The 12,126-nt window shown below is 34.7% G+C and overlaps 1 protein-coding gene across 7 annotated transcripts in view; it reads right to left on the reverse strand.

Moving 5' to 3' along the window:
* NFAT (NFAT nuclear factor) overlaps positions 1–12,126 on the reverse strand; it is a 284,245-nt gene that overhangs the window by 123,799 nt on the left and 148,320 nt on the right. For 2 of the 7 annotated variants that reach the window (XM_067785267.1, XM_067785260.1), the window contains exon 1: positions 6,453–7,059. The exons of 1 other annotated variant lie outside the window; for it this stretch is intronic. The gene's annotated coding sequence lies outside the window, so the exon portion shown is untranslated. Of the gene's footprint in view, positions 1–17; positions 42–4,765; positions 4,946–6,452; positions 7,060–12,126 lie in introns of those variants that run through there. 4 more of the 7 variants (XM_067785262.1, XM_067785263.1, XM_067785261.1 and 1 more) reach the window with 4 other exon arrangements.

The raw sequence follows: 12,126 nt of genomic DNA on the forward strand, positions 1-12,126 counted from the left end.
ACCACGCGTTATTTCACTTTTGTAAATTGCACTACTTAGCGCATCATCAACAACAGACAGTTTGACAGCAGATTATTCAATGAAGAACAATAATTATAAGAAACAAGTAAAGATGGGACTGTCTTCGCCTGTGCCGAAGACTTCATACCTTTCATGAATAGGGTTGAACAATAATCTTATCCCGTTCGTAATCTCCAGTTAATCGGATGTATAAGATAGGAAATATATAGTGAACAGATGTACATACCTAAACGATTTTTAAGATAAATATAAAATAAAAAATGGCAAAAACCCCCTTATCTGAACGATCGGTTGTATGGGATATATATTATATATAGCTCTGATCGAAATGATTTTTACAGGAAATCTTCTATGATATATTAGAATAAATATCACCAAGTTTAACGTTTTTATATTGGAAATTAAGGGAGAAATTGCTAAAAATCTTTCTATCTGAACGATCGGTTGTATGGGACATACATTATATATAGCTCCGATCGAAATGAATTTCTCATGAAATCGTCTATGATATATTATAATAAATATCACCAAGTTTAACGTTTTTATATTGGAAATTAGGGGAGAAATTGCTAAAAATCTTTCTATCTGAACGATTGGTTGTATGGGTTATATACTATATATAGCACCGATCAAAGTGATTTTTTCAGGATATCTTCTATGATATATTAGAATATATATTACCGAGTTTCACGTTTATACTTTCTAACTTGCGGCAGGAATGACCAAAATCGTCTTATCTGAACGATCGGTTGTATGGGAGATATATGTTATAGTGGTCCGATCCTACCGGATCCGACAAATGTCTAATATAATACAAAATTACATCCTTGTGCCAAATTTCATTGAGATATCTCAAAATTTGAGGGGATAGTTTGCGTTCAAACAGACAGACGGACATGGCTATATCAACTCAGTTCGTCGCCCTGATCAATTCGGTATACTTAATGGTGAGTCTATCTTCTATATTTCTCAACGTTACAAACATCGGACCAAAGTTAATATACCATTTCATGTTCATGAAAGGTATAATGATAATTACCGATATATACTGTGGACATTTTAAAAACAAACTGCATTCAAATTAAAAAAAAAAATGATTTGAAAATTTTTACTTTTTCGCGTCTAAACCAATCAAAAATGCCACGTGCACCGTGGTGTGGTGATGTTAGCGTGCTACGCCTACCACATCGAAAATCCTGAGTTCAAGGACTGCAAAAAGCAAGATCAAATCTTTAGAAAAAAAGTTGTTTATTATTTTTTGTTTTAACAAAGTATTTGAGAAACAATTTTTTTTTTTGTTGCTGATACGTCTGTTGAAACACTCATTCAAAATCAACAAGTTGTGCGAAGTTGATTCAACATCTATTTGAGATGAATAAAAAAACTTACAAAAATATCGGTTGAATTGACCATAATTCGGTTGATTTTACCACATTTTTTATTTCAGTGTGACAACAACTACATCCAACAAACAACGTTCCTTCCTTAGCCGGTCATTCCAGTTTTATGCTCAGCAAATTGGACTTTTTATTTTATGGTAATTTCAATTAGCTTTTATCAACTATGACAGCACACAGAAGTTAACTTTTTGTGGAGTTGCGCCAAATCTTTACACAACAATTATATTATACATAAATACAAATGCCAATAAAACCTCTTTCTCTAAATTTGTTTTAAATCTATGACGTAGTTTACAGCGAAAGAAATATGAGACCGGGTTTAAGTACTAAATATAGACTTAGAATTTTATAATCAGCTTGAACATATCAATAAACAGAGATACTTATACACTCGAAGAAACAGCTGTTTTACAGTGTAAACAATCTGTAATTAATACATTATATATTCGAGAACATTTCTTAAAAGCGTTAATAGAAATGTAGAAGATTCTTCAATGAACATTCTTTTGAGCAGGGGATAACATAGAAACATAAAGGTTTCAACAATTTGTTAAAAAAAAAATTTATATCACAAACAGCTGTGATAAGTAAGGTTGAACTGCTGTCTTGAGCCAACAAGAATTTTCGGAACAACAACTTCCAGTACTAAGACTTGACAGAAATAAATGAACTGAAAAACTGATCCTACATCATCAGAACTGGTATAGAAAGTTTTGCAAATTTAGACCTCCCTATAAGTTCTTTAGTAATGACTATGTTTCGCTTTACGCTTTGAATAAACTATTTTTGAATTGGTGTTTCATGACATTGTGAAAAATATATTAGCTTCTGAATTCAAGCTTTCAACAACGAGAAAAATGAATACAAAAAAAGCTTCGTCAAAAACATGGCTCAATTATATGCTTGGCTCATCTCATCAGCTGATTTTATTTATTTCATTGCATGGTCGATGGAATTGTTAAAAGAAGATGGCAAACTCAAAATGAAACCAACACATTGGCAACATTTTCTTTCAACATACAAAATCTGCTATGTTTTATGTTTCCATTCCATACCATTCGCACCAACACCAACACGCAGATTTTGACAACCTGAACTAACATATTTTGTTTTTGTACAGATTAGCCAACCATATAGTTGAACCATGATCAAAAAGTTTTGTATATTTGAACGAATAATCCTACTGTACTCAAAAAAATTGGCAAAACTCACAGGATCATTCAATGGCACTGCCAGAAGAAAGGTTAATTAATCTCCATCAAAGGTGGCTTAGTGAGGACAAGCCATGAAGTGGCCGCCCAAAGCGATCAGCAGACACCCAGTTGGAGAATAATATTCTATCTTCAATTAGGAAGAACCTATCCTTGTCAACAAGAGATGTTGCCAAAATAGCCAAAGCCACACATGAGAAAAAGACGTAAAAAAGCATTTCCTTGAGCACAAACAGGTAAAAAAAATGGATCCGAGAACGTTACCAGGTATCCAACTCGACTGCTTGCAGTCTGGAGAGGACTAACTCGAAAAACCACCCAGATAGATAAGTTTTGCAGAAAGATTCTGATTTGGTATGCCCTTTCTTTAAGATAGCAACCATCAACGCAGAAAATTACATGAAAGAGTGTCTTCGAAAACTTCTTCTGCCATTCCTACGTCGTCACAATGGCCCACCTGCATTTTGGTCGGACTTGGTTCTAGCACATTACGACCTTTTTACCCAAAACTGGGTTGATGATAACGATGTACATTATGTTAGGAAAAACTTGATGCGATATTGGGGTCAGATGAGAACAAAAGTTTTAAAAATAGGGAAACCAACCCAAAACCGTTACAAAAAAAAAAAAAAACATATGGCGAACAGTGTCTCTAAAAGTGGATAAAACCTTTGTCAAAACTTTATGTCGGGTCTCTCCAAAAAAGTTCGGTCATGCGGACAGAAACAAATAAATTGATAAAATTTCGTTATCTGTCATTGATGTAAATATGTATTTCGATTCTTATTAAAAACAAAAGTACATATAAAATAACTGTTAGCACTTTAAACGAATTTTTAAATTTTCAAAACTGTACCAGTCCTTAGTAATTTTCCTTTTTTGTCAATAAACAACTTCTCTTTAAAAATTTTGTTTTATATGGTAAATTAAGAAATTTCGAAGTGATGTTTTCCTCAATGAATTTGTAAATTATATTGTCTTAGCAGGTTAGGTTAAGTTGAACTGGCTGGTACGTGAGGTCCTCACATAGACTGAATGAGTTCAAACTTTTACCAGAAGTTTGCTCAACGATCAAACTGAAAACCCCTTTTAGAAACCAGGACCTATGTTATAAAACATATCCGTTCTCTAGAAGCTTTCAAGGACCTGTGCGACTTGCTGCTTCCACATCTGATAACTTTGCTACTCCTAATAGCTGGAGCCTTAGCCCTGCTTGATTGTTTCCTCCTCTAACCCGAACTTCCTACATCTGCTCTCACTGACGAGGCCTAATTTGCAAGCATGTAACGCCGATAGGTATCATGAGCATAGCCTATTTTCAATGATAATAATAACTTTGTTAATCAAAGGTTGTAAGACCTGCACATGATCTTCGAGACTTTGCAGCCCCGTGCGTGGTTCCACGCCTTTCCTGCTTGGTAGATCGTTTGCAGCTCTCGCCTTCTTTTAATCTCGCCTAATTTGATTGGAACGGCTACGCTACCTTTTCATTCCCATCTACTCCCCTGGAACGCAATATGGATGTATGCTTCTCCCTATCCCGATTCTTACCAGGCATTGCTTACACTCTTACACACTTTCAGATGATGTGCCATGAGCGACTAAAACCTTAATTGCTGCTCGTCTGTCAATGTGAAAATTGATGCGGCTGCAGTTAAGCTTTTCTTTCCAGTGTTTCTACTGCTTTTTTCACGGCTATTATTTTCGCCTAAAAAACACTACAGTAATCTGGTAGCTTGTAGAATTTTTGTATGTCTGGATCTGCGTATTATACCGCAACCCGTTTTCTTTCCATTACTTTGGAACCATCGTTATATACGTGTATCGTCTCGTCAGCATTTGAGCGCCCTTGCGCCAACCTTCTGCCTGCATCGTGGCTCTAAGAGCCCCCTGAAGCGTAGGTAGGGAATTAGGTAGTCTCTTTGTCTAATATTTGATGACACTATACTATTATGACCGTTTCATATTGCAAGTACTGTCCTTTTAATATTTTCGTTTTGTTTTATTTATATAATAACGTATTTATTAGTCTTGTAATTGTACTAAAAATTTAACTTTATTCATTATTCTTGAACTTTTAAGTGAAGTTTTTCACAAGTTTTTTCTTTTTTTTTTTTAAATCGTATTCTTTACTGTAAATTGCCTTCAACTTCTGTTACTGGCCGCCTGTTTTCTGTACGATCGCGATTTGTATAAACGATTGTCTGCATTCACTGCTCTGTTCAGTATTTTATAGCGATCAAATGATCTTTTTTGTAGAAATTATGCATTTTATTATTGTCGTGACACTTTTATGCGTTAGTGTAAACTAATCTAAAGCAAATACAATGCGAACGCGATTACACGCACAGATTTGTTTGTATGTTTGAATGGTCACACAGTTGATTCAATTTAAATTTAGTATATTTGAATGCACTTGCATACATACATATACATTAGAGCAGGTCTAAATGTATGGATGGATTTTTTTTTTTCATCAGGAGTAAGGCAAAAACGAAATCTACAGATGATTCTAAGAAAAATTGCTGAAGACACCATAGCTCTAAGTCCGATTTCGAGTCACCGCCTTTTGCAAAACAGATGTTTTGCCGTATGAATGTAGGGGTTGGCCAAAAGGTATATTACGTACATTTCAGAATCTGTATTAATATCTTTAAAAAAAAAAATAAATAAATGTAAGGCGCGATAACCTCCGAAGAGATCTAAGGCCGAGCTTCTCTTCAAATTTGCGCCGTGCTCCTCTTGATTTTCCCTACAAATTGGTCGGACGGGACCTACATGTTTTATGCCGACTCCGAACGGCATCTGCAAGGCAGATGAGTTTTCACTGAGAGCTTTTCATAGCAGAAATACACGCGGAGCGCTTGCCAAACACTGCCGAGGGGCGAGCCCGCTTAGAAAAATTTTCTTCTAATTGAAAAACCCTATTTCTAAAATTTTGATCTTGCTTTGCCCGGGGAGTGAACTCAGGGCATACGGTGTGGTAGGCGGAGCACGCTACCATCACACCACTAATATCTATAGTGTTTTTGAATTTTAGTAGATATATCAGGCTTAAATTATGAGAAATTAGCCTAAAATTAATTTTAACTACTATATTATCATTTTTAACAAATTTCTTATAGACATTTTTTCTTTCTTTACAGCTAAAATAAGTTCAGAACATTTTCAACAACTTTCATTCAGACAGTTTTTCTTTTTTCGAATTCGTTTTAGTAGAAAAAAACTTTCATAAAAAAAACCTATATTTTCAAGCAATAAGCAAAAAACACAATTTTTATAATTTTAATGTAATTTATTTAACAAACAATTTTTTTTATTTAGAATTGACCATTTCAGCGTATTTTTCAAAATAATAGTAATGTTATGTTATTATTTCTTAAGAAATTTGTTAAAAATGATAATATAGTAGTTAAAAGCTCATTTTAGGCTAATTTCTCATAACATAAGCCTGATATCTCTACTAAAATTCAAAAACACTATAGATATTAATACAGATTCTGAAATGTACGTAAACTACCTTTAAAGTAAGCCCAATATGATATTTTTCCTATAATTCTATCAGAAGCTATGAAGATTTGTTGGCCAAACCCTATATTCATATGGCAAAATGTCTATTTTGCAAAAGGCGGGGACTCGAAATCGGACTTCGAGCTATAGTGTTTTCACCAATTTATCTTATAATCATCTGTAGATTACGCTTTTGCTATACTCCTGATGGAAAAAAATCCATCCATACAATTTGACCCGCTCTAACTTACATACATATGTACATACATATGTATATATTGTTATTTATAAATTATATTATATTAATTACATATACAGCAATTTTTAATACTTTGTGCAAGGCACGTTGTTTTCCCGCACGTCTCCTCTTGCGACGTTTCCAATTTATAGAAGACGTTCTAGTAAAACGATTTTTCAGCTTTATAAGCACAATTTCCTTATGCGGCGACAGCTTAAGAACAATTTTTTGTATAATTTTCTCAGGTGGTTTAACTTCTTTCTTAGTTAATTTTTAGTTTTCGCTTATTTTTACATGATTTATTTTTGAAATTTTAATCAAATTTTAAATTTCAGGCAGCTTAGTGATACGCAAAAGGAAACTCTGACGATAACGACTGGCTGGCTGCTGATTTGGGCATTACAAACGTACATACATAAATGCGTACGATAAGATAAATTTCTTAAATACGTAGAAGTATTATCCAATATATGTATCTTACTACATTATACAACGATCGTGCTGAACTGAATACTAAAATGCAAGCGCGTGCCCGCGCGTATTTTGTCTACAATGTGTGATTCATTCGATACACCAAATTAATTTGTTAAATAGTTCACAATTTTATATGTTTTTATTTGATTTATTGTCATTAGTATGACACGTTTTCCTAGACAGTTTAAAAATTCTGCATCCGATCGCTTACGTTGAGATCGATGAACTGAAATGAATATAGTGAATTTCTGAATAGCCAGCAGAACCTGCCCGATAGCTTTCGCATTCGTACAAAACGCAAAGCGGGTAAAAATCAGTTGATTGTAGTGGCGGTTATTGCATATATAGTATTATATACAGACATATGTATATATGAGACAATGTGGCACTGGGGTGAGCTGCTTGCCGAACAGTGAAAATTTACAATAACAATATTATACGAGTGTCATAGTAAATACTGTTGTTTCGATAGCAACTTGTACTCGAGAATCGTCAACATTAAAATTAAAAAAAAAAATAATAATTTAAAAAACGCGGTTAAACGGTTTTATTGAAAACAATACTTACATGAAGTAATAATAATACTAAAAGCTAGAAAATAATTAGGTTGGTATAGGCATTAGTCATCACACTCCTCATCAATCTAGGGCGTTGATCATACAATTAAATGCAAGCGTTGGACGCGTCAAATTTCTATTGATAGTCACAGGTAAGACCAACTGAAACTTAATCAGGTTTTGCTACGACTCACATTTTTAGAAATTTGACGCTCCCAACGCTGTTGTTTAATTGTCTGATCAACGCCCTAGATTGAGGAGTAGTGTGATGACTAGTACCTAGGACCAACCTAATTATTTTCTAGCTTTTAGTATTATTTTATTACTTCCTTTTTATGTTTGTCCGTTTTAATGGTGTTCTCAACTTATACTTATTATTAAGAAGAGAAGCTCGGCCTAAAATCTCTTCGGAGGTTATCGCGCTTTACATATATTTTTTTTATTAAGAATTCATGAGCTTAACACTGACTTATAATAATTTAATATTCAATTATTATATTTTTCTAAGAGAAACTGAAAAGAAAGAAAGAAACATTTACTGTCATATTACGTTGGTACCATTTCGAAAACCGCCACGTAATCATCATCAGGCAGTTTCGTAATGTTATCAAAGGTTTCACCGAGATTCGAACCGCGAATCACACGTTGAAACTGCAGTTGCCTTAACCACTAGCCTATCCTGCTTGTATTTGTTTCGTTGCTTAATTCAGTTTATCTCACTTCTACACTAACAACACAATTGAGACATTCTGCCTCTATTAATTTGCGTGTTGTGTAGATTTGTTTTTGTAAAGTTTCTTTTTCGTTGCGAATGAGAAGCTTTGTAAACTCGGGCTCAGTGAAACTTTTGATAACATTACGAAATTGCCTGATGATGATTACGTGGCGGTTTTCGAAATGGTACCATCGCAATATGCCAGTAAATGTTTCTTTCTTTCTTTTAAAAATAATTGAATATTTGAATATTCAATTCTTATAAGCCGGTGTTAAGCTCATGTATTCTTAATAATAAGTATTATTACTTCATGTAAGTATTGTTTTCAATAAAAACGTTTAACTAAATTTTTTTTTTTATTATATTATTTTCAAGTTTTTAGTATTTATTTAATTGCCCATTATTTCTCATTCTATTTAGTTAATTTAGTGACTCATTATTACAAGCACTCTTTCCTGACAATTTGTTACAATCTAAGTCCTCAATACATAATCCTTCCAAAGACTTTACTCGACTCTGCTCCACGTATGCTTGTCCCTCCTCGAACTCCAAAATATTTTTTTATTTGTGTTTTTTATTATGTGTTCCAAATTTGAGCCATATCGGACCACAAACACGATTTTTTTGAATATCTCGATCCTTGCGCCACCTAGCGGCGATTTTTTCATAGGCCTCTTTCTATTCTTGTATGTATTATGTGTTCCAAATATGAACCAAATCGGACCACAAATACGATTTATTGAAATATTTCGATCTATGCGCCACCTATCGGAGTTTTTTGTTGTTATTGCATTGTCATCAGGTTCTGAGCTATATTCCAAGTGTCAAGCTTGTAGCGTATCGGGAAGTTACTTAAATTTCAATTACAAAATTCGGCCGGCCAATCAGACGGCCCGCCAAGTCAAGCTATATAAAACCGTTTAATAAAAACATTAAGAGAAATGCCTCAAATATCAAGTAGAAGAATCTGGGAATGACTATAAATAATCTTTCCTAGCACAGGTGGGGAAAACTAGTCATGCGCACCGAAGACTGCAGGTCCACTGAGAGTATAAAAGATCTCAGCACAAAATACAACACTGTGAGTCATAAATAAATAAATAAATAAATACTTGAGGCGATTTACCGGCGTTGCATCGTGCTCATTTTTAATTTTTCCTGCAAATTGACAGGATGGGGACCTACATACTTTACGCCGTCTCCAAACGGAATCTGGAGTACGTGAAAAGTTTTAATTTATTACTTTGCAATTTTGATTACATGAGCGCAATAAATTAGTGAACAAAGGAACGCCACAGGGGGGTTATTATCACCTCTGCTGTGGACGCTGGTTAACAAACCAACTGATCCAACGGTTCTACGGGGAACGCATCAAACCTACGGCTTGCGCAGATGACGTTGCAGTAATCATATGTGAAAGGTGCCTGCCAAAAATTAGGTCCCTGAACTATCGGGTGCTTCGGTGCTTCGGGATATACATTATTGGGCGTCTGGGGAGTGGTTGACGGACAGTGCGGAAAATACGGATCTCGTTCTGTTTTCTAGGCTATATGCCACGGCCACCATGGTGTGGCGGTAGCATGCTCCGCCTAGCACAACGAAGATCCTGGGCAACGTGTGTCTGAGTCACAAATTTTTTTTTTTTAATTAGAGACAACTTTGTTTAAGCGTCGTCACCCCTCGGCAGTGATCGGACAAAAACTCTGAGTGTATTTCGCCATGAAAAAGTTTTCTTTAAAACTCATTTGCCTTATAGTCGTAGTCGAAAAAAGAAAACGACGCAAATTTGTAGAGAAGCCCGGCATAAATATCTTCGGAGGTATATCGCACCTTGTAGTTTTTTTTTGCAATGCCACGAATGGACTACGCTTAAGCTAAGAGAGGTAACATTTCAGAAGAAACACAGTAACAAATATCTAAGAATCGTACAAGAGAGCAAACTGTCGTGAAAGCTGTCGAGGAGAGCGTTAAAAAACCCTCAACGGCATATCATACATGTTAAAGAATGCTAGAGCGCACGTGGGGCCTATTTCATTCCTATCTAACAGTTGAGTGCGGTTGATTCCAAGCTACTAGATCACTGTAGTGTCTTTCAGTCGGCAATAAATGCTGTGCCGAAGACAGCAGAAACACTGCAGGAAGAGTGGATATTAGGAACTGCATGTAAGGTTGAGTCTAGAAAACTTCTAGAATTTGCCGCGAGGAGAGATCTATATTTTAACATAAGACCTGGTTCTTGATAGTTTTCCAGTTTGGTCTAATAAACTTTTTTTTTTAACATTATGAACAAATTAAGTTCATGCAGATCCCTATTAAGTAATTGGTACTTTAACAATACTCGAATATTCACTCTCGTAGGAACATCACTAATAGCAAGCAATAAGTAAACAGACGCACTGATAAAGTCAGCGAACAAAAAACGCTCTCATCACATTTGTAGTCAGTCAACTGTTTACATACAGTGTTGCACAAAAGTTTGAATACACGATCACGTGTTTTACTTTGAAAATACATAAAATTCAAGGCAAAAGACTAAGAAAAGGGAAACAAACAATAGAAGAGGAGGAATGGGAGTAGTAGATTCATGGTTCCGTGCCTGAGCTTTGAAAGGGATCTTGGGGCCACAATAGAGTCGGAGGGTTCGCGCAAGGGTGGGTACCTAATTGGAGGATTTCGTTTGGTTATCAAAACAATGCTGGTAACACAATCGGCACTTTCAATCTATGTGAGGTCTTTATTAATCGGCCAGTTTCACCTAACACAACCCTTCGGTGTGGGTTTTTGAAAAAAAAAAAAAAAATATATATATATATATATCGACAACGTTTTTAGCGGACATTTTTGCGTCGGACATAGTATACATATGAAAATGTCCATACAAATCGACCCAAATTAATATGTATCCTTGTTTAGAATAGAAAAAAAAAAACTAACTGATTGTTGTATATTGCAGTATTCATTATAAATTTCTATTAGTTCAATTATAACCTGCAAGAAAAAAGAGGATGTTATTATTTGCGTTTTCAAATATTTTAATTTACTTTGTCTACTTCAGAGCAAATAAGAGACACTCCCCAAATACTGCGAGGAGTATTTTGCCACTAATTTAATAGAAAGGTCTCCAGGTAACATCGGCTGTGCCATCACAGTCTAGCTGACATACACCTCCATCTAAACCACTTGATGCAGCCAATCTCCCTAACCTAGCCTAACTTGAATAGCTATTAACTACGTATCGTTATTATACTTTAATGCCACACTGTATATTGATAGGTGTTAGATGTTTGGAGCTGCATATCTCGCACTTCAAATCATAATGTTGACGTTCGCATTTATTAAATTATTTATTAAATATATTAGTCTGCAGGGAGGACAAAATACTTGAGAGCCCGCTATAGCCAGCAAACTTGTCGTCACAACTAGTTTAATTTAGTAATATGAACGAGTAAATTAAATAACAGCAAATTGATGAGTTTTGAATATATGTATACTACATATATACATTAAAGGTATAAGTATACAAATTTATAAAGATCGGTATGTATGTTAAATACATGTAGCCACACCTGCTAATCCGATTATACTCGCAATAAACATTATTTCAGAGCATCAAATGCGTGCTCATACTTAACCCTTGCATTACCTTAGGTATCACTATTATTGAACACACAACTGAGAAAATTAATATATATATATATGAAATGGTATTGAAGTGTACTCAGTTGAACTGATAGATAAACTTATTAAACTCTAGTCAAATTAAAATTCACTTTCATTAGTAAAGTGCATCTATTGTAAAGGAATTTCAATGGTAAAGGGATTTGAAATCAGTTATTAAACACCGCTTTCTGTAGCATCACGACAATTCTTACTCTAGTCGTTACACTGCTTTAGTAGTATAAAGTCATACCACTAAACACGCTCACACTCTAAAGTCGATCTGCAAGTCAACGAATGACGCAGACAGAGACATTTCATTCGCGACACAGTCACCTTAGGC

Source organism: Eurosta solidaginis, chromosome 4 (assembly GCF_040869045.1).
Source record: "Eurosta solidaginis isolate ZX-2024a chromosome 4, ASM4086904v1, whole genome shotgun sequence".
NCBI lineage: Eukaryota > Metazoa > Arthropoda > Insecta > Diptera > Tephritidae > Eurosta > Eurosta solidaginis.